Here is a 22,539-nt window from a genome sequence, read left to right on the forward strand (position 1 = left end):
TCCGCACTAACCGACTCGACGTCAGCAGTACATCTGTAAAGCTTTGGAATAAATATTGGCACGACATTGTCTGTACAAAAGTTTTGTACTCTGTATAAGCTCCGGCACACAGCTGCTCTACACCAGTACAACTCACCAGTCAATTAATTGCATAAAAATGAAAAGAAGTCTGTCTAATTTAGTAATCACACGTCTATTGTCTGAGAATACTCACATTAGCGCTTAAGCTAGTATTAATGATTGAGAACAAGAACGACACAAAATGTTAAAACTCTGGATAGTAAAGTTAGCACTCGGGCTAGTGCCAACGTAACGTTAAGGTGTCCTTACCATTGACATGCTATTCACATTAATACTACAGGATGCAAAGCAAAGCTGAGTGAGCCAACTTTAGTGCGATATGAGTGGTCATCATCGGTCATCAAATTCTACACTTGCGTGTCACACTATTCTTCTATACAAGGAAGTGAAATCACCGCAGTGGTATGTAGCGCTACGATGACTTGTGAGAGGTGTTGGAGGATGGATGTATCACGAGCTCTTAAAAACAGCAAAATGACTGAGAACCAAGACGTTGAAATGAAACAGAGGAAGCACTTCACCTCAAAGAAGAAAGGAAAAGAAAGTGGTGGTGAATCAAGCGCAAGAAAGCATGTTAAGGGGAACATTTCCTGGAATAAATTGTGAGTCATTAAGACAGCTCTGCTTACAAGGCCCCCTCTGAGCACACAAGCAGCTTAATAATTGCACAAATTCACAAGGTCTTAGCGGCGGAGATCTATGAATGAGTTCCAGCAGCGGAAAAATGAAGGCAATAAGAGTTTGCCGGCGCGAAACGCCACCAAACTGCAATCGATGAAGGACTCGCAGTTCCACTCGGACCCCTCAATGTCAGCACGGCAGACGTGGAGGAGGGAGGGGGGCAAACGTTGACTGATGACCGCGACTCCAGCTGCCAGATCGAGACTGGCTTCATCAGCGGCAGTCACATTTGCTACAAGGTGAAAGAAAACATCGCGACCAGCTGGAGGCCAAAAGCACATTTTCCTTTATGACTCGCCGCCATGAAGAAAAAAAAACATCACATAAATTCATATAACTTAGTGTTCATGACCAATCCTTGGCAGAGGAAACAATCCATAACTCACAAGTAGTTTGAAGTTCAAACTGGAACGTCTGCCAAGGTTGAACGAGGGAGTTGTTTGTTTGTCTGTCTGAATGTCAACAGGCCGTGCCCTGGATCACTGATGGAAGACGACTGGAACCAACCACTAATTAGTCTCAGGAAGGGGAGGGGGGGTCCATTGTGACTCACGGCGTCAATCATTACCAGAGAGGCGGGAAAAAAAAAAAAAAAAAAAGCTACAGTATAGCAATGACAGCAAAGCTCATTATCCTGAGCATCACAGTTGAGTCGACTGCCAACGAGAACGAGCGTCGTGTGTGTGGTTCCTCTCCAAAACGTTATAAGACAACAATGTCATATAAACAAGCAATCAAGACATCATTTTTCTTCTCCATGTTTTGTTTCAAAACTGCCTCAATTCCAAACAACAAATGTGATAAAAAATTCTATCCGCGGTCAGGGTTTCATGAAATATAATACACACACGTCAGAACTTTGCTCAGCAAACTCATAATACAAGCAGGATGCAGCAAAGTAAAAATCAACAGTTTGCTGAGCTCAATTTACACTTTTTGTGTCCACTCCTATCTCATTGAACCAATTTGCTTTTGCTAGCTAACAGTCAATCAGAATGCGCAATTGTGTCAGACAGCCGGAGCCATTTTGCATCCTGCGATTGATGGCCCATTCATTCAAATCACGTTGCAAAATCTCTTCATTCGTCACAATTATAAACCCTAATTGTATTATGAATGTGCTGGGCAAAGTTCTGGATGTGCGTGCATTTTATTTCATGAAACTTTTGACTGTGAATAGTATGATAAATAAAGACTTCTCAGCTGTTTACATTCTGATCAAATACGTCGCTAAATATAAATGAATTGTGTCATAGTATAAAGGGAGCCAAGTCACAGGTATCCAAACATTCCCGTGATCACTTGAGTCAGCTCCGCCACTGCCTCTACCGTAAATGACATTAAAAATAATTAACACTCGGGGAAAGCTAATCCTTTAATCCTCATAAAGAGCCGTTCTGGTATGTTGCATTAGTCGAATCGAGAGCACTGCAGCGGAAGTTATACACGATCGGTTTTATTAAAAGGAGACTTACGGTATTACAATTGAAACACCAGGCTCCTTTCATAAAAGGTCTCAGGTAAAATGGCAACCAAAGATTTCGTTACCATGACGACCGGGGTCAGCGCTTAGGGCACTGAGCCGAGGTGAGCGGTTGGCTATACGCTCAAGCAGCCAGCCCAGATTCTGAAGAGCAAAGCGAGACGGTAAAAGCGTCATTTGTATTTTCACTCACGGAGGCAGCGCTTCATGGCATCACCGAGCCGCTGCATTACACTTGGAGCAGGTCCGTGCATGTGGCGTTAAGTTTCGTATAACACGGAAGAACATTTAATTTTCAGCCCGATATCGGTCGCTGGCATAGAGAGACGAAAAACATTTTTTTTTGTAAATAAATAGTTTTCAGCCCAATTAAGTGAAATTGTATCATTTCCCAAGGCACGCCCGCTGATCCCTCACTTGTTTGGGAAGCACTGTTGTAAGGTTGACGTTAGGGGAGTCTAAAATCCACCACAACAGCGAGCGCATGTGTGTGTGGGAGGACAAGTTTGGACTGAAAACGTGGAGCTGGAAGTGTTTTGGTTCCCACACACACGCGCACACACACACAAGTCAAGTCTGGACATGCGGAGCGATAGGCTACCCACTTCACTTTCCCTCTCGCTTGTTTTGTCGAATCCGGCAGGAATGAGGAGGCGCGGCGCCTTTACTTTTGTGCCGACGCGGGCAGTCGATAAAAGCGCGGCCGAGCGCTCAATAGTAGCCCTCGCGCTTTCATTTCGACACGCCTCGCGCGGTGAGGGCTTCATTAATTTGATCACCCCGTTTGGAAACGATCACATATCAGGTGTTGCGCAACGCGCCGTCGACGTTTCTTGACTAGTTACCATGACAACAGTTTTACCTGAGCCAAAAGGGCTCCTATTGTCGACGGTGTTTGTTTGTTAGTGAACGTGAAGTACATGGGCCGAGGAAGAATGCAATTATTTGTGCTGCACAAACAGGCAAAGAATGTATTTTGCCTTGTCTTTATCTTGTATTTTTATTTTTATGGGAGATGCCGTGAATCTCTGAATAATGCATGAGTCTGGAAAAATCTATGAGCGTGCGCAATTACATGCTGGCCTCTCTAGAGACGTGCCATATACTGTATTATTCGGATAATGCCATTAAATATTAAATAGATTCTCCTAACATGAAACTACCGTCAATAACTCTCAAAACTTTATTTCCATATAATAAGGAAATTACAATATTTTATTCTAAGATTCCAACTTTTACTCCTAACATGACAGAAGTGAATTCAACTGAACTCAATTGTGACTTTAGTCTGGTAATATGAAGACTGTGAGGGGACCAGTGGTCATGCTAGTACATTGGCTAATGCTAAATGCTATTTTGGTTGACAGTTCAACAGCTGTAAACAAACAATACACTCACCATTATCCAACATTTTGCTCAGTCATGGCAGCTATTGGAAGCTGGCTGTGTTGTTGACTTCGCAAATTTTGAAACGTGCCGCCAGAAACGCTCAACTTGCGTTCCTCTGACCGCAGCATTAAGCTAGTGGGACTACATTTCGCATTAAATACGGAAGCAGGAAGTAGTTCTAGTGCCGGAATGACAAAAACATAGATGCGGATGTGAATGAGAAACGCCAACATAACAGGAATTTGAATTAAACACGACAAACATAAGGCCGACTTCCATACATAAGGCGCACTGTCGATTTTTTAAAGAAATTTAAAAGATTTTAAGTGTGCCTTATGGTCCAAAAAAATAAAAAATACAGTAAAGCTTTTCTGGTAACATTTCAGCTTTGTCATAAAATTTCAACAATATTCTTGTATTCTGACATTTGTTAAATTATGACTTTTATCAGAATACTGGGACTATAATCTATACAATATTACACATGCTTAAAATTACATCTTTATTCTCAAAATTTCTTGATTTTATTTTTAAATACGAGATCAGATGATATTATTGTGATGAAACTGCAACATTCTTTAAATAAAAAGAATGGACAACTTTTTTTCCTCATAATGTCAGGAATTTTACATTTTTCTGAAAAATATTTACATCTTAAAAATATACATATTTGTGGTTTGGGGTGGAACCTATCCTCTGCTACTCCCTGAAAAACTCACCTATTCGCTTTTTTTGTGCTCAAGCCAAAGCAATAACGAGTTGCTTTGCCGCCATCTTGTAGCATCTTACTGTCAATGAACTACATTGAAGTAAATTGAGAAGCTTCATGTCGAGAAATCTTGTACCATCTATGGGTAATGCTGCCCACGGATTTTCACTATTTGAGCCCTAGCTCAGCCCAATATCATTACAAACTGTTTGGGTTGGGTATCATCAATATTACAGACATTAATCTCCCAAAACCGCAACATGTTCTTGTGATATTACCCAAGTACTCAACTTAAAACAACACCTTTTGCAGCTTTAATCTACTTAAATTAATACTTTTTGCTTTGGTTCTACAAATCACTTTGAAGTGTCTTTAATTAGGGTTAGAAATCAGTATCAGTGTTAAATGTTAGTTTAATTCATGAAAGCTTTTCACGTTTTAATTTCCTGCTGCCAAGAATGAACTCAACAGGGAGGTGGCGGTGACCTTTGCGTCTAACCGTTAATGAGAAAACCGGCAGTGTTAAAATTCATAATGAGGTATGAGCAAATACGCGCTCACATTAACACGTCAGCGTCATGTCAGCGTTTGTGGATGCCTCGCTGGGAGTTTGGCACAAAACTCCCTGAATTCAATTTGCGCCGTCACGCCAGCCCACCTGCTCGAGAGGCGAGCGAGCGGAAGCATGTGACGGGCCGGCGCGACTCAATCGGGAGGGTCCGCCGAGAAAACGGACCGACTGCAATGAAGCGGAGAGACAAGAGCAGCAGCTGTTCAGGAAGAACAAAATGATTCCGAAAGCACAGAAGAGGGAAATAGAAAGATGGATAGAACGAGAGGGAAGGAAGGACGTCCTGAAAGATGTTCAACAAGAACGAGTTTGGTGGAGCTCGGCAGTCTGAGTCACGGTGAGGTAAACACCAACAGATAATCGGGTTTAAGCATTTTGTTGGCAAAGTTAATCAGATGTCTCTGAAAAATCGACCTGCGTGATTAACCTGTGGTGTGCTCAAGGGATTTTTCGCCCACCTTGGATTCACAAAAGAAAACATTCCAGATCTAAGTCCGCAACATAGAGCGTAAGAATCTTGCGAGGACCCAAGTCCTTATCAAATGCAACCAATAAAGTACAAGGCTCAGATTTAAAGACATAAATTTCTAAAGATGTGCAGGTATCGCACTTAACTGTCTTCCCTCATCTTCAACACTCAGAGAAAAAGGCAAAGAAATTTGCTTGAAAAACAAACACACACACAAAAAAAAAAAAAAAAAAAAAAAAAAAAAAAAAAAAGTGTGAGCTTTGCCAGAAGTGCTAAGCTTGGGCCGCAGGCTGACACCTCAATCACGGTGCCCCCTTCTAAAGAGACTTAAATTACACAGCTCATGACAAGTTCCTCATGCTAATGTGACCCCCCACCACCCACGGGCACGAAGACAGATCAGCCAACTCGCAGTTGGGAGCAAAAATGTACCGTGGCTTATTCAACTTTGATGCCGAGCACGACTTTGCTCCACGTTCCAACTATTCTACAGCCCCGACGACGCTGCCAGGAGACATTGGTGATTGATACCCGGGTTACTGGGCCCCGAGCGGTCTGTATGTATGTGTGCGGTCTTGAGTAGATGAGCAAGTATTAAAAAGGAAAGAATGACAAAGAATGTGTACAAAGAGACAGAGATGAGCTAGAGTTGCATCCACTTTTAGCCATTTTTTTTTATTTTTTTTTTAGAAAAGTTACACTGGCAGGCCCGTCACGATGGGCAGACATTCAATCTCACGCACGTCAATCTTGGAAGAGATACTACCCAAAAGCAATTGATGTTCTTATAATGAGAAACCATAGAAAATTAGACAAGCACTGTGTCAAACTAGGAATGAGCATAGTAATGAATTAACTGATTAGGACCGTTTCAGCTATAAGATCAGAGCTCCCCAGAATAGTCCAATGTTTTGTCCTTGGACATTCTTGACTTGGTGGAAGTTTTGTGACGCCACCATGAATAATTCTGTTCCACCACCAATCTAGAATCTTGTCCCCCAAGACAGAATTGTGTAATCAAACAAAAACAAACAAGTAGAAATATAGCAACAACCAAGAAGCACGAGACGCAACATTGAAGAGGGGCCACAAAAGGAGGTTAAGGATGGTCGTCTCGGGGACTCATTTTTATAAAAAAAAACCTCGTAACTGAAACATCGAGAAGAGTCAGACCGTGGCGAAAGTCCTACAGATAACATGAAAGCGGACTTCATACTGTAGTTTACTGATCAAGCTAAAGGTGACTTCTCAATTTAAGCTAATGGCTGCTGTTCTCTTAGCAAGACTGGTCGGACTCTCGCCTGCTTCTTTGTTCCTCGGTCAGGTCACTCGTTGATTAGCTACATTACGCTCATTTCACGTAACGGAGTCATCACTCGGGAATAGTCGGCTTTCCCCACACACGACGTTTATTTAGCGTAAATACTGAACAAGTCAAGTCAAGTCATCCTTATTTATATAGCGCTTTCAAACAGCCTTAGCAGTCTCAAAGCGCTTTACAGGTTTAATGTTTAAAATTGTCTGCCCCAACCAGTTTGGGACCCTATTATCGGGACAAATTCACTTTCTACACACTTTACGCCACAGAATAATCTTAGAGGACACGTTTACAAAAACAAAAACAACCTGGAATTTGGAATCCTTTGTTGGGAAGAGACAAAACCAGGACATGAATAACCCGGTTATCTGTACCAGGCTTTAGTTTTTCCTTACTGGAAGCGTACCAACAAATTCTGCTCAAGTGTCTACCTAACAATATCAATACTCAGACTCAATCCCTCAAATAATCCCTGAAATGTCATCTGAGTGTTTGTGACTGGCAGAGCACGACATCATCTTGTTCATATCAACTTTCATATGCTGGGGGTGGGGGGTGGGGGTGGGGGGGGGTGCAGGGGGTTTCTCTTTTGCGGGGCCCGGAGTGAAAAAAGGAGCCGGCATGCCAAAATATGATCGGAGACAAATGACAAATTCTTTGAAGTCAAGCTTAGAAGCCAAAATATAACTTTCCCCTGACATGCACACGCGAGCGGCGTCGACGCTATCTAATCACGGCGTCCCTTGACGGGATGGTGGCTTTGATAAAACATTGAACCTACACCATATATAGTGATGGCTGTGAAATGATAAATTTATGCTTAAGGTGTGCCAAAGCTGTCTCATGAGAAACATTTGTGTTTTGGTAAAAATGGGGGCGGAGAGGGGAAGACGTGTAACATACAAGCGGCAATGTGCTTGAATGAATGTCCACTGTTTTTATTCAGTGGCCAATTAAAGAAAACAAAGATAACATGTATAAAAGGAATCTCTGTTAAGGATTTGAAGTGTCATGGATCGTCTTGGGTAAAAATAAATGAATCTTGCCTCTTCTTAAATCAAGTATGTGCAATCATAATTCATTGGAAAGCCAAATTGTATCCTTTCCCTAACCCAACACAAAATTTTGTGGAAACCAGATCAGTAACTTTTCCTTAATCCTAACAAACAAACTGCGATGAGAAAATAATCTCCTTGGCACAGGAGGATGAGAAGTCATGTTGGAAGATTCACCGATAGGGAAAATCCAATAAAGATTTGAGAAGTCACTGACTAGAAAAACCGCACGAACACATCGACACAATCCCACTTTGAAGTGTCGCCTCCCGTTAACACAATCAATGTGCTCTTCTGACCGCAGCCGGCAATTCAATTGTAAGGCGAATCTGTCTAGACTTAGATGAGAATGCGCTTGAGAAAGCCGGACAGTAGATTCCCCGTCTTCCATTGCCTTCTTTTCCCATTAGAAAGACGGACGGCGACACAAATCTGATGTGTTTGCTCGGCGGCCTTGGAATTCCTGACCGTCTGGCCCGGGGAATTGAAGCGGCGATGCTATTTAACGGCCGATTGCTTGGTGGTGGAGGTCACGTGAACCGGCGAACTTTGGGACTGAAAACGCCATTGTGGTTATTGCGCTCTGGCGCGGTTAGCCTGAAAAATCAGGCAACTGTGAAAGACGCGCCATTATGCGGGGTTTAATTTGGGAAGTTTCAACGCTCGGATACACCTGCTCAAGTCTTGGCAGAGGTCAACAAGACACACAATGCAAACAAGTCGCCACCCACCAGACAATGAAGCAGATGAAGTGCCAAACGGGCTGTGGTCAATGATCAACCAGGGCGGACCAAACAGTGCTCTTATTGTGTCTGTATTTTCTCTCTCAACAACACAAGTTATTTTTCTCTTTTCAAAATCATCGAGGTGACATTGTTACAACAACAACAAAAACACTTTGTATTCTATTCAATTCCAATGACACACACGCATTGGCCTTACTGTGTAGGTGCCAGCGTATACGAGTAAGTGGGCTCTGTTCTAAAAATAGCTCACCAGTGATGGGACACCGACTTGCCAAGAAGAATTAAAAGAAGAAAAATGTCAACAAAAAAATTCAACTTATCATGGTACACGTTTTCTAATTTATCAAATATTCTATATTAAAAAAAAAAAATGTAAGTGATTACATTTTAACCCATTAATTCCCAGACATTTTCACTGAAGCGACCCCCTTCGCTCCCGGTTGTTTTCCATTGATTTTGACTGATTTTTCAAGACCCACCGAATATTGTGTTAGATTGCTATAAAAACATGGAACCTACCAAAAGAAAGATTAGAGTTTCTTCTTTCATCAGGGGGAGAAAAAAAAAAAAAAAAAAAAAAAAAAAAAAAAAAAAAAAAAAAAAAAAAAAAAAAAGAGGACATTTTTATCCGTTTCCGATTTGCAGCAATTAGTATTATAATATAGCTAAGTTTCATCACTTCCTAAGTTTTCATTTCATTTCATCATCAGTTTCAGTTTCATCATCAAGCAGTTTCACCTGTTTTCTGGGTGTGGTCAGTAAACTGAGCCATGATTGGTCATTACCTACTTCCTCTGCACGGGTGATGTCATCATCAGTCGACAGCAAGTAGAAAAAGTACTTTTTAAAAGGTACTAATTGTACATGAAAAATAATGAAGTTACCACGTTAATTATGGACAAAATATTAACTTTTTACTGCTGAAAATGGCTCAATGAGTCAAGTATCCCTTTAAGAATGTACATGAAAATTGCCTGTACAGTTAATAAAATTTTAAGATGGTGACAAATTAAGAGCCCAAAACTTCTGTATGCATGACCGCATCATGCACCAAAAAACAAACAAACAAAAAAAAAACCTAGCGCAATTTTCCTCCCAGCATAACAACAACAACATATTCAAAGCATAACAGCACACAAACTCCCATGTAGCGATCTTGTCCAACCATTTACCATCTTCGCCATTCCCTCTGCTGGACCATGCAAGCACATAAACAGCAATTACACGGGGCCAACTGCTCCCGGGGGATGCCGTGGGAGAAATTAGCAGCCAAAAGCCCATTAAACAAGCAACCGGGGCGACCTGCATACGCCAGCAGGGAGGATGCCGGCAACACTAGGCGGTGTGCCCCTCCTCGTTTCAAATAGCTTTGCGCCGCTTTAGCTCCTCTTTTTTTTTTTTCTTTTTTTTTTGCAAAAACGGCTCCGAAAAAGCCTATAAAGTTAAAAAAGCTCTTCATGGGCGGGCTTGGCATTTCAAGCCAGCAGCCATGAACACGTCGAATAGTTTTATGTGCCAAGAAAGGTGAGCACAGCATGAAATTGCAGCTATACGTGCGTCATACTTCGCCTTTGCAGCAAATGCAGCAGTGCTACAAAACGGCAACTTCGGTTATTATGAACAAATAGCAAAAAGAGGGATAATTCTACTGTATATGATTCATACAGGGCGGCACGGTAGTCGAGTGGTTAGCACGTCCGCTTCCCAGTTCTGAGGTCTCCGGTTCGAGTCCAGGCTCGGACCCTCCTGGGTGGAGTTTGCATGTTCTCCCCGTGCCCGCGTGGGTCTTCTCCGGGTACTCCGGTCTCCTCCCACATTCCAAAGACATGCATGGCAGGTTAATTGGGCGCTCCGAATTGTCCCTAGGTGTGCGTGTGAGTGTGGATGGTTGTTCGTCTCTTTGTGCCCTGCGATTGGTTGGCAACCAGTCCAGGGTGTCCCCCGCCTACTGCCCAGAGCCAGCTGAGATAGGCGCCAGCAGCCCCCGCGACCCTTGTGAGGAATAAGCGGTCAAGAAAATGGATGGATGGATGATTCATACATTGTGTACGCATGGACCCACTCGTCCCATATGGACTTTTTTTGACTGTATATTATTTGTCGTTACTTACATCTGGCATGCAAGGCTGCAATTGCATCACATTAACATTTCTTGGCACGTTTTGGACTTCTTTCACTTTTGTTGTCCCATGAATAGATATAATAAAACAAAAAAAAATTGAGTGGTATACACTTTTATAAGTATGTATTAGGGCTGGGTATTGCCACCAACCTCATGGAAATGTGCTTATTTAAAATATTTGGGAAATAAAAACAGCATTGTTTTTCCCATGTAACACATTTTATTTCATTTTTTTTTTAAACAAAATATACGAAAACTGATACATTGACACACGTGCCATGTTAAGTTTATAAGTAAATAAACGTTGATATTCTTCCTCTGCTTGAATTTTTCTTAGCAAGACACAGTGTCCAATCACTGGTGAGCTATTTTTGCATTAATTGAAGGCAATCAACTTCAAAGACGCTGCTGGTTTTTATTATTTTTTTAGGTACAATGCAAGCTGCAAAGGCAAACGTTAACTACCTATTTAAAGTTAACGAGCAATATCGATTCTGATGCCTGCGTATCGATATATGTAACGATATATTGCCGTATCGATTTTTTGAGCACACCCCGAGTATGTATGTTCAAGTTTAAGGTCTTTAAAAAAAAACAACAGTAATTTCTGCTCATTTGAAAACTTGTGAGCCTGTTTTCACAGCAAGCCACAGGACCTCAGGTCATGTTTGTGTCTGCCCCCACCCCCCTCAAGGCAAAACCCACATGCACGTGATGATGTCATCTGAGGTCACCTGAGATAGTGTAAGGGTAATGAGGTGTTACACCTGCATGGATAGAGGTGATGACCCCAAAGCACTGGCTGAGGGGCCGTTGCGTGACTTTTATTTTCGCCAGAATGGCTTTTGTTTGACTTTGTTTTAGTCGAGGAGGTGCCGTGTAAAGAAAGTCAGGAGGAATGCGGCTCTCGGGAAGAAACGCTAAGACTCAAATTAGAGATGAAACACATTCCCAGGAGCATTTGATATATCAAAATTAGGCTAATAGAGGTAAGGCTACTCACTGGACCAAAAAGACAAAACCCTCCGTTGGAAAATTTGTTACGACTACTCAAAATTCTGCTTTGTGCGTCACCTGTCATGTTAATATAGTCAGCACTGAATAACAAGTGCTCTACTGTGGCCTTGAAGGGACACAAAATGCAAATAAAACTCAATTGGTAAATGTATGACTTCATAGTAGTCAGATTTGTGTTTCAGCTGTCACATTAATAGTCAGCAGTATGTAACAAGCGGGCTACGGTGGCCTTGAAGGGGCAAAATGGAAAAAAAGTCTGCAGTGAAACCATGTTAGGACACTTTTTCAACTGTCATATTAATATGACATGGAGCTGATAACAAGTGATATACAGTGGTCTTGAAGGGACAAACAAGGCAAAGCTCTCCATTATGAAACTCGTTACGACTGCTCAGCTTCTGGAATTGTGTTTCAGCTGTCACATTAATATAGGCAGCAGCGTAAGCAGTGAATCGCAAGATGTGTACAGAACAGAACAAAACAGACAACAGAACAAAACAGACAAATATCTCCCAAGTTAAGCTTGTTATTACTTCAAACAGATTAAAATATTCAGCAGCTCATAGTAATCAGTATAAAATGCCTTGAGGGACCAAAAAAAATGCAGAATATTTATTTGTAAATCTGAGTGAATCAGATTTGAGTTCTTACTGTCACAATAATATTATGATCAGCAGTAATTCAAATGGTGTACGGTGGCCTTGAAGGGACCAGATGCCAAAGCGCGACATCTCAATATTCCTGATATGTTTCAGCTGTCAAATTATTTGGTTTGCTTTAAATAATAAGCGATTTATAGTGGCCTTTTAGGTCCAAAAAGGCAAAGCGTTCCGTAGTAACACTTGTGAGCTATCTTACTAAATCAAATTTGTTTTTCAAATGTCATATTAATAGTCAGCAGAGTGAACAATGAATAGCTAATGGAGTATGGTGGCCTGTTTGGACCAAAAGAGCAAACAAACATTCCAGCCTGTTTAGGCGTCTCAAATATTCGCATTAATGTTTCAACTGTCACATTATTCGAGTTAGTGTACAGTCGAGTGTCTTCTAAGCAATGTTCCACATTGGCGAACTTATGACAGCTTCATATTTATGGTAAACAGTATGAAGAATGATAAATTAAGTTAATTTTAGTGACTTGGCTCAATAATCAGGACACCTTGCTTGCTTGCTCGCCGCCTGCTCGAGTTTGCAGTAAATCCAGGACGTGATGCACACCGTCAGAGCATTTCAGATACGCGGCTGCTAACATTTCTGCGCAACGTTACACCTTGGTCCGCCTATATGCGCCTGGCGGGGGGCCGCCTCGGTCAGCGTGGCGGCCGTCCAGAGCCGCTTCAGGAGCAGACTGACGGACGCCAAGCCACACGCAAACAAGTCGCAAGCACAAGTGACATTACAGCCGTAAATAGGACGGAAATGGTCCGGCAAACGTACCTTAAAGAGCCCCCAGTCGCTACTTTCTGACAGCACCCCCAAAAAAAACTTTTCGGTCACTCCGCTTCGGACCCGCTTGCCTCGCAAGTGTCCACGGCACAAAATTCCCCCAAAACGTTAGCTCCAAAGTCGGCGAGCTGGCTTCGCTGGCTTGCTTGGCGCACTTCCCACTTGTCACAAGGAAACGTAAAAGTGAAGTGTCCGGTTAATGTTGTGAAGGAGACGCGAGACAGTCGCGAGTCCGACCGTGAATGCGAGCTCGCTGCTTGTGGCGACTGTGGCGAGGCAGCCGGCCCACAGCGGGCGCCACCAGGTGCTCATTTACATAACTGCACCGGCTGTGGCCAATCACGGGTGAGAGCAAGGTGCCTCATTGGATATTCAAGGTGGGCGCGTGGTCCAATAAGAAGCTGTGGTGGGCGGGGCTCCGTGCCAAATAACTTTCGAGTGAAACTGAAGTGTGCGTGTAAAGCCTTTTAAAATACTGCGCAGGAGCTCTGATTTGCATGCCTTGTGCTCCCAATAATAAACACAATACAGTAGAAATTGGGATGGTAGGTTTTAGTCCTTTAAAAAAAAAAAAACATTAAGTCGTTTTAATGTATATTATTTGAACTGTGAACTATCTTTTTGTGATACATACCACCACGGTGCACCAAATGTGTTTATTCATCATTATTGTTATTTCATACAATTATTTCCCAACATAAACTCTGAATTGTCTTTTAGTGTTACAAACCAGCTGGTTTAAGCCATTTAAATGTGGACCCAGTGCTTGTGAAGGCAACTTTATTACAGAGCGTTGATGGCGTAACAGCATAACATTACGGCCCCTGGGCTATCATGAGTCAAGATTGAAGGCTTTTGCAGTAAAGCACAGCAATGAGGCAGCAAAGGCTGAGAGTTGTTGATATGGGACCCCCCAGGCAGACACAGAAACTGGGAGGAAATTTGCGCTTCAAAAAAAGAGCCGCCTTGTGTGTGTGTTTGTGCAGTTCTGCAGGAAAAAGCTTTACCGTCTCCGATTTCCTTATGTGCTGGTACATGCCCGTTTGACTGGGAGGAGGGCGAAAACTTGAGCTCGAGGGGACAATAAAGGTCATTAACACACTGGGATGCACCTTGGGTTGACATGGGGACACTCGGATACTGTTTACTGCACACTTGTGGGCCATAAATGCCGCCAAAAGATGCACTTTACACCCAGTAAATGAAATATATGAAGCCTGATACGTTCCAAACTAATGTTAATTTTGTTAGTCTTAGTCCAATTTCAGTCACGCCTGTTAGTTTTTATCACAGTTAGTTAACCTAATCCCATTTGTATTTAGTCAACTATAAATCTAGCATTTTAGTTTTTATTTTAGTCCAAGAAAATGTAATTTTATTTGTCAAGTTTTAGTCAAGAAAAACAGTCAACTTTTTAGGCTATAGTTTTAGTCAGGACAACCTTTTTATCCCTGTATATTTTTTTGTCAGCAGATTATATTGAACCTTTTTGGTTCTAAAACTATTTCATATAAAATGTTCTCATCTTTTTGATGAAAACCAAATTCACACACAATTACAGTGGCTACTATGGCTGCATGCTATTAGCTAGTACGTTAGCCAGCATTAGCTAGCAGTCGCATTATTATTGTTGGAACGTTATAGCCGTTGGATTAATCTTAAATTCTAACTATAATTTACTTTTTTTAACTATTCACCGTGAATCCACCTCCTCTGTCCCATGTTTATGCTGTGTGTCAAATGACAGTGTCACAGACGTGACAGATTAGCAGAGACAAGATCTTACAAAATCATGTAATTTTCGTCTCGTTTTTGTTCATGAAATAAAATGTCCATAGATTTTAGCAGTTTTTATTAAGTCAAGGACATTTTTTTCTCATCTTCATTAGTACACTGAACAGTCTCAATTAACCATGCAGGAAATTAAACAGGAAGTGGGCCATTTTGATTTCTGGGCTTGTACTTTGACAAAACATTCTCAAACTTTTTACATTATAAGTACCACCTAAAAAAAAGAACTAAAAACCTAAATCGGCAACTCCTCCATAATGAGGGTCCACACTGTATACAGTAAACAAAAGTGTGTGTGTCAGGGGAATCCCGACTCTCGCTTTTACTGCACCAAAATACAGCACATTCTTTTTTAGCACCTTCCAGAAGGTTTTGTTAGCTAATCCTGCCAATTAGCAAACAAACTTCCGCCGTGGCGCTTATAAGAGGCTAAAGCGAGCCGTAAATTGTTCCACTTTGACAGGATGATATTTGCACGGGGCTGACTTGTAATTAAAACAGACGCACCACTTTTTGACTGCCTTCCTTCTAAACATAGAATAACAGAACGGCTAACGGAAAAAGAAGAGAGAGAAAAAAAAAAAGATGGTGATGTCATCGCTTTGCTCACCTTGAAAGAAAGCTAAATACGGCAACCTCCTCTCCCCTGTGGCCTCATCATGACACCGCCGAGATGTTCTCTGAGGAGGCCGATCAAACAAATCTGGTGACACTCACACTTGACAGAGTCCAGGCGAGTCCACGATGGGGGGGTTCAGAGGGGGGGTTTAGTACTCAGGCTTCAGGTCTATCTATATGCTCTGGATGGAACCCAGAGGTGTCCAATGTTTTTCCATTGAGTGCGTGCCGCATACGCAACGATGCAAAGCTCTAGTTATTTGCCACCTTTAGTTCAGTCGTGAACACTTCAGACTGCAAGTTGAAGTTTTTTTAGTAAGTTAACAGCTCTAACGTAGATAAACGTTGACATTAATTCATGGTTCATTCGCTTCAATTTGAGCGTAAGCCGTTATAGACGAGATCAAAACGTTTATGTAAATCTGGTTTGGTTTGTTGTAATACAGGTTGTTTTGCTTATGTTTGTAAAAATAAATAAATAGAAAAAACCTTGAAAAAAAAATAATCTCATAATAAATTGCAATATCGAGGGTGACAAAAAAATCACAATTAAATTTTTATTTTTAATCATTCAGTAGTAGTGTTATGTTTTTGTTAATTGCCTTAGCAAGGTTATAGTTTTTATTTCGTTTTGAGTTTTGCTTTTTAAATGTAGTTACTTTTAATTAGTTTTCAGGGTGGTTCTGTAAGTTTTTATTAGTTTTTTTTATGTAATAAATGCTTAGTTTGAGTTAGTTTTAGTTTAAAAAAAAAAAGTGTATGATTTGTGCGCAATATTTAAAAAAAAAACTGCATGGGAGTGACGTCATCTGAAGGTGCTTTTCTATTGGCTGGTGCTAGATGACATCACTTCTGTGTGACACGCTTTCAAAAGTCCTTATTCCGGTTCATATCAAAATAAATCAAAGTCTCATGCATGAAATTAATTACCAAAGACTAAAATGAAGGACATTTTTGCTATAATTATTGTTAGTTTTATTTAGTTTTGTAAACATAAAATGTAGTTTCAGTTTTCAGTCTTTTCATTATTTATTTATTTATTTATTTTATTGATTTTGTTAAAACATCCACCTGAAGTCACACGTGTTGAAACCAAACACAAGAACTTGAAGTCTCATATAGATGCGATATGGGAAAATAGTGGAGTTCAACCTACCTCCCAATTTCCTGCGTGTGGATTCCGTCCCAGTGAAAAGAGAGGACACATGAGATGTTTTAGGAGCGGGCAGTACGCTCGCCATGTGGTTTTCCGCTGCTTCCCAACATACTGCAAGCTTGGCATTCTGCGAGTGATCTGCGTTGTCTGAGTCTTGCGGCCCTGCACAGCTGTCAGAGCGAGGGGGGGGGGGTGTGTATACATACAGTTGGACTGTTTGTGTTGTCCAATGACATGCCTCTGAGGCGAATACTTCCTTTTTTAATTTATCCGTTTCCACTTTGTCCAGATGTTTTGACGCTATGTCTGGAGGCGATAAAATGACGCGGTATTTTCAACACTGGCTGGTTACCTTTTCCTCAAATCACTCGAGTTGGCAGAACTACTCACACTCGGTACTAAAATCTCGTAAAGTGAATTCAGAGATTTGTTTAAAAAAAAAAAAAAAAAAAAGTATTCATGTTTGAAGATAAATTCTGAAAATGTGCAACAATGTTGTCCTGACTTGCGCTACCGCATACAGTTACGCACAATTAGCTAGCTAGTTATGCTTACAGCCTATAAACGCATCTCATTGAATGTCACAATTTACAGGTGTTTTACTGAATTAAACTCCCAAGTGTTACTCAATTTGTCATGTCGGCTACCTTAAAATTACACCAAGCAAGTTGACATTAGCGAGCCTGCCGCTCATCCGTGGCATCAGGAAGCCTGTTAGCTTGCAAGCTAGCTTGTGCTAACGCTTCTTGTTATGGCATGGAAGATTTTCCCCACCACGTCCGGACGGGATATATTCCAGCCACCAAAGGCGTTATGCGGATATATTTTTGTGTCTCAAACATGTAGGAATGTGTCGGTGCCAGACAGATGCTAGACATACTTGTATTTGATTGACGGTTAACAGTTGAGCGGGGCGCGGTTTTAGCGCATTCAGCGGACATGTCCACAACGTTTGAGAGCGGAATGAAGGCTTGATTTTTTTTAAATATTTTTATTTTTTAATGAATGAAGCCTCATTTCATATACTGTGTGGTTTTTTTTGTTTTTGTTTTTTTGTTTTGTTTTTCCTAATCATTCAAATTTGGTAGGGTTGTTAAAACCACTCTTATGTGGTGTTTCAAATTTATAAGACATTTTAATTCGCACGTTACAGGGATTTTCAGTAGAAATAGATTTTTTTGTGTAAATAGATAAATAGTAAAAGCACTGGTTCAATAACGTAAGTAAAATAAAAATAAAAAACAGACTGAAATATTAATAATTTCAACTGTGAATTACATCAAACACCCTTTTTGATAACTCAGCACGATGAAAAATATATATATATTTTTTGTATGTGGGTGTCAACGTTGTTAATGTTCTACATGTCACTGCTGTACCTCTTTATTCCACCTGTTCACTATCTCCCAAAAGGCTTTTTAAAGGGATACTTGACTCATTGAACAATTTTCAGCAGTGAAAAGTTAATATTTTGTCCTAAATTTATTTGATAACCATTATTTTTGATGTACAATTCATACCTTTAAAAAGTAATTTTTCTACTTGCTGTCGACTGATGATGACATCACCTGTGCTGAGGAAGTAGGTAACGACCAATCATAGCTCACCTGTTTTCTGGGTTTGGTAAGTAACTTGAGCCATGATTGGTCTTTACCTACTTCCCCAGCACAGGTGATGTCATCATCAGTCGACAGCAAGTAGAAAAATTACTTTTGAAAGGTACTACTTGTACATGAAAAAATCATGAAGTTACTACATTAATTATAGACAAAATATTAACATTTTATTGCTGAAAATGGCTCAATGAATCAAGTATCCCTTCAAAATAGAGCAATTGTTTCCCCCTATTATTCTCAAGGACTTATTTGCCAATACCTGCCCCATTAAACTTCCAGTGACCCGAATGAGAGCGTGTAAGAGCAAATATAACATTCATATCTGCCGTCTTTGTTATGCTAACAAGTCACATGACATTGGCAGGGAAAATAGCTTATGTGGCCCAATTTGGACACTTTCACTACGGGGTGCATTCACTTTTGTTGCAGTTTGCAGTTCGGTGTCGTCACAGATCAAATATTTAAAACAATTTAGGGGTGTCCTCACTTATGAGATAAAGTAAAAAAAAATACCCATCACACTCACTCGTTGACAAAGGAGTAAAAGTATAGATATCCTTTTTCAAATACAGGGTAAAAAAATGGTAAAAACAAATATATGGAAAAAATAAATACAAAAGAATATACCTGACAAGTCTATTGTACAGTAAAAAAGTATTTGTACTTCTTTCTGGCAACGTCTCTTTAAACGGGACGGCTCGTCTTACAACGTCCTCACTCTCCGAAAGAATTCCTCACAGGATCAGACCTGCTCTCTATGCTCTGCTGCTTTTCACTCAAAAGCTGGAACGCTTCAGCAAGAGGAGGGGAGGGCTTGCGGGAGAAAGTGTGACAAACATTCCTCCCGTAAGAAACTCGCTTTTTCAGAAAATGTGAAAACGGGTCAGCGGGGATTAGAGAGGGAGTGACACAAAGGACATAACGGGGGAAAAAAGGTCAACATTTTTACCATGGGATTGACGGTTGCCCTGGTGACCAACAAAGCAACGGCAGCTGGATATAAAGTGTTGAAAAAGTCACACAAAAGGGGAGCGAGATCAGTCTGCTCTTTCCTGTCTCGAAGCTAAATACGGACGCGTAAAAGCATTTTGATTTTCATCTTTTATCTTGGCTGAGAGTGAAATAATCAGGTCACATTATCAAGGCCAAACATCTCAAACACTTCAGTTTAACGTTTGCTTTTGATCTAAGTGGCAGAATGGAATTGATGCAGAGAGATTGAGGCCAGGAGGAGGTCTTTGTGAATACAGTAATCCTTGCGTAAATTGCAGCGTCACAATTTCACCAGCAGTAAAAAAAAATAGGGGAAAATATGTAATATCGAGAGACCATACAAAAAATTTTTTTAAAAAAAATGTGTGTAGTTATGTGCTTCCCCATTTTCTTTAAGCATGTTGAAACTTTCAACCTAACACAAAGTACACTGGAATCTGTGGCTCTCCTTTCCCACATTACAGTATACTGTCCTGTAAAAACACATTAAAATGAATAAATAAATAAATAACACGCTAACAAACTGCAATATAGCCGGGGAACAATGTACAGTAATCCCTCATTTTTCATGTGGGTTATGTTGTAAAATGTGATTGAAATCATTACAGTATTTAAAGCTTCACGCAAAAGCCAAAATATACGCATGTGTGGTGCGGATTATTATTTTTTATCCAGTAGGGGCCGCCATCCTCTGGTTCAACTGTACTGTAGGATCTTTGACTGAATGCGTGTGACTTTAAAAGGCCTCAAATTCGAACCGGAGATGCTATGATGCTTCCCACCAATTTTGTAGTACCGCATAAAAAAACAAAACAAAAAAAAAAAAACCATCTGTTGTTCATTTGTTCACGACTGTATCGTGAAAGAAAATGATAATTGCCTAATTTTGGCGTGTGACGGCGTTGCCAATTCTCAGTCCAAACTCAATCAACAAGTAAATGTGCATCTCATTTCAGGCGAGCGGACGCAACATTCATCATTTTTACCCCCCCCCGTCCCAAACATGTGTTACTTGGGAATACTGGACTTTTTCCCCCATTATCTGACATCATCGAAAATTGTGATGGAACGCACTTACAAAAGTAAACATTAAATCACATTGCTCTGATGTCATCCCCTACATTTACAACCTCTAGGGGGGCATATTTGCAAGGAATCGAGAGCTGTGTGACATATTAAACCGTTTTTTTTAAATACTTAAGTTCCATTTTATTACCATATAATCGGTTGATCGTTCCTCCAATTTTTAAGTGGTTGTTTTTCTTTAATGGGTTTTTACAGTACACAAGTCTTCGGTGTAGTACCACATTGTGACATGTCAGGGCAGCACTGAGGTCTATTGGAAGTCCACTTTTTCCCCCTTTTTTTTTGTAACCTTGTGGGCAGTGTCAAATGTCATATTTAGTCTATGCTGTTGGTCGCTGGAAAAAAAGATGTCAAGCCGCAAATGGTCCCCGGGCCATAGTTTGGACACCGCTGGTCCCCAATTATGGAATGACCTTCTTCAGCAAGCACAACAGAAAATGGATCAACGGCTGCATTATCTAACGTTTGTTTGCACTTGTATGCCAGTTATGAATTTTAAAGTACTACTTGAACTCTGAATAAATATTTCATGGCCACATTGGACGTTTCACTATATAGCAACGCTCGCATGAACCTACTTAAAATTCCAATAGTGAGCCAAGTAAGAACAGACAAACTAGGCTACTTTTAATCAAGCACTTTTGACCCTTTTGGTCTTTGTCGCCACGGCAACCACAGTCTGACCAGCTTCCCGCCCGCCTCCACTCCCGGATCTCCATCCCTCTATTTCCTGAACTCTTCGGGGAGAGTTGTCAGGCAGCAGGGATGGCGGGATGGATGGCTGAGGGGTGAGGAATGGCGGTGGTTGGGGGGGGCAGTCAAAAGTCGCAGAGGTGCGAATGAGTGCCGTTGCAATGCAGTGAGAGGTGGTGCTAAAAATAGCCCAGTGACACATGGGCACAAGTTCGCAAACGGCGCACAAACGCACAGTACAAATAACTTATTATCTTACTCACAGAGCCGAACAATGAAAACATAAAACCATCATGCAAAAATGCACTGGAAGTATAGCAAAAACATGGACGCTAATTTCTGCTAACAACTCAACAGGGAGGTGCTAACATTGGCTACGTTTGCATGTGGTCAATAATCCTGCCAAAACATGAATATTGCCAATATTTGGATTTTGAAGAACATGAATAAAGCTAATTTTCTAACCCCAATAAAAATTGGAAGTTTGGTTTGTGTTCTGCGAATGCTCTTTTAGCAAGGAATCTCGGTCTTTTGAGCACAGTTCTGTATGTGCGGCGGCCATCTTACGTTGCCTCTCGCTAAGTGAGCCTCACTTGAATACATTGATTTCTTCACGGCGTTGTCAAGTTATTTTCTGTCCGTTCGGTAAGAATGCTACAGTGTGTATAATATATACGCACACATGTATGTGTGTATATTATAAGTCGATACGTCTGGCAGAAACATACAAGGAGGAGGTAAACAAAAATGGCACGACATGGAGGCGCAGAACAGCCGCACTTTTGGAGCAAGGAGTAAACTTTGGTGAGTGACATGAACATAATAATGTCTTTTATTGACAGTGAATTATTATCTATTGTATAAAGTTAAAAGTGGAAATGACATCTAGTTGTGTAACAACAATAAGGGCAATATCGTTCGTGATATCGTGATATTAAAACTGCCACAATATCGTCGTCGTCATGTTCACAATATTTAAAGGGAACACATCTGTTAAAAAAAAATCAGGCTGATTTCCATTTGCGCAGTTCTAGCACCCTCTGGTGGCTAGTTTATTAGTGCAATTTAATTTTATTAGGGATATTTTGGCCCTTCTATGTTTAAAATCTGTGCTAATTATCAGATGAAGGGGAACGTAATATGCTTGTGCAGTGAGTAAATATATGGAGGAACTCAATGTGTGCGTGCATTAACAAGTAAGCATCTTAAGCTGCAATTTTCAAAGGTCACAATATTGTAACAAAAATAAATAATTAAATAAAGAGTATGAACTAGATTCAACCCATTTTGTATTCGATGGTTAATGGCAATAGCATGAAAGGGAATATTAAACAAGAGTGTCAAGTCGAGAGCACAACAACAAAGGACAACTGTGTGTGTGTGTGCGTGTTTGGTCTCTCCAAGAGTGAAAAAGTACAACTTTGCTAACACACAGTTGGATACTTGGCTGTCATTCGGGTCGCACAAAGCGTCAAATGTCCACAGACTGCACGAGAATA

At 40.8% G+C, this 22,539-nt stretch overlaps 1 protein-coding gene across 3 annotated transcripts in view; it reads right to left on the reverse strand.

Moving 5' to 3' along the window:
- Positions 1 to 13,362, reverse strand: part of ddr1 (discoidin domain receptor tyrosine kinase 1) — a 56,213-nt gene extending 42,851 nt beyond the window's left edge. For all 3 annotated transcript variants that reach the window (XM_077527948.1, XM_077527949.1, XM_077527947.1), the window contains exon 1: positions 13,079 to 13,362. The gene's annotated coding sequence lies outside the window, so the exon portion shown is untranslated. The remainder of the gene's footprint in view (positions 1 to 13,078) is intronic.
- Positions 13,363 to 22,539: the final 9,177 nt, after the last annotated feature.

Source organism: Festucalex cinctus, chromosome 7 (genome assembly GCF_051991245.1).
Source record: "Festucalex cinctus isolate MCC-2025b chromosome 7, RoL_Fcin_1.0, whole genome shotgun sequence".
NCBI classification, from domain to species: domain Eukaryota; kingdom Metazoa; phylum Chordata; class Actinopteri; order Syngnathiformes; family Syngnathidae; genus Festucalex; species Festucalex cinctus.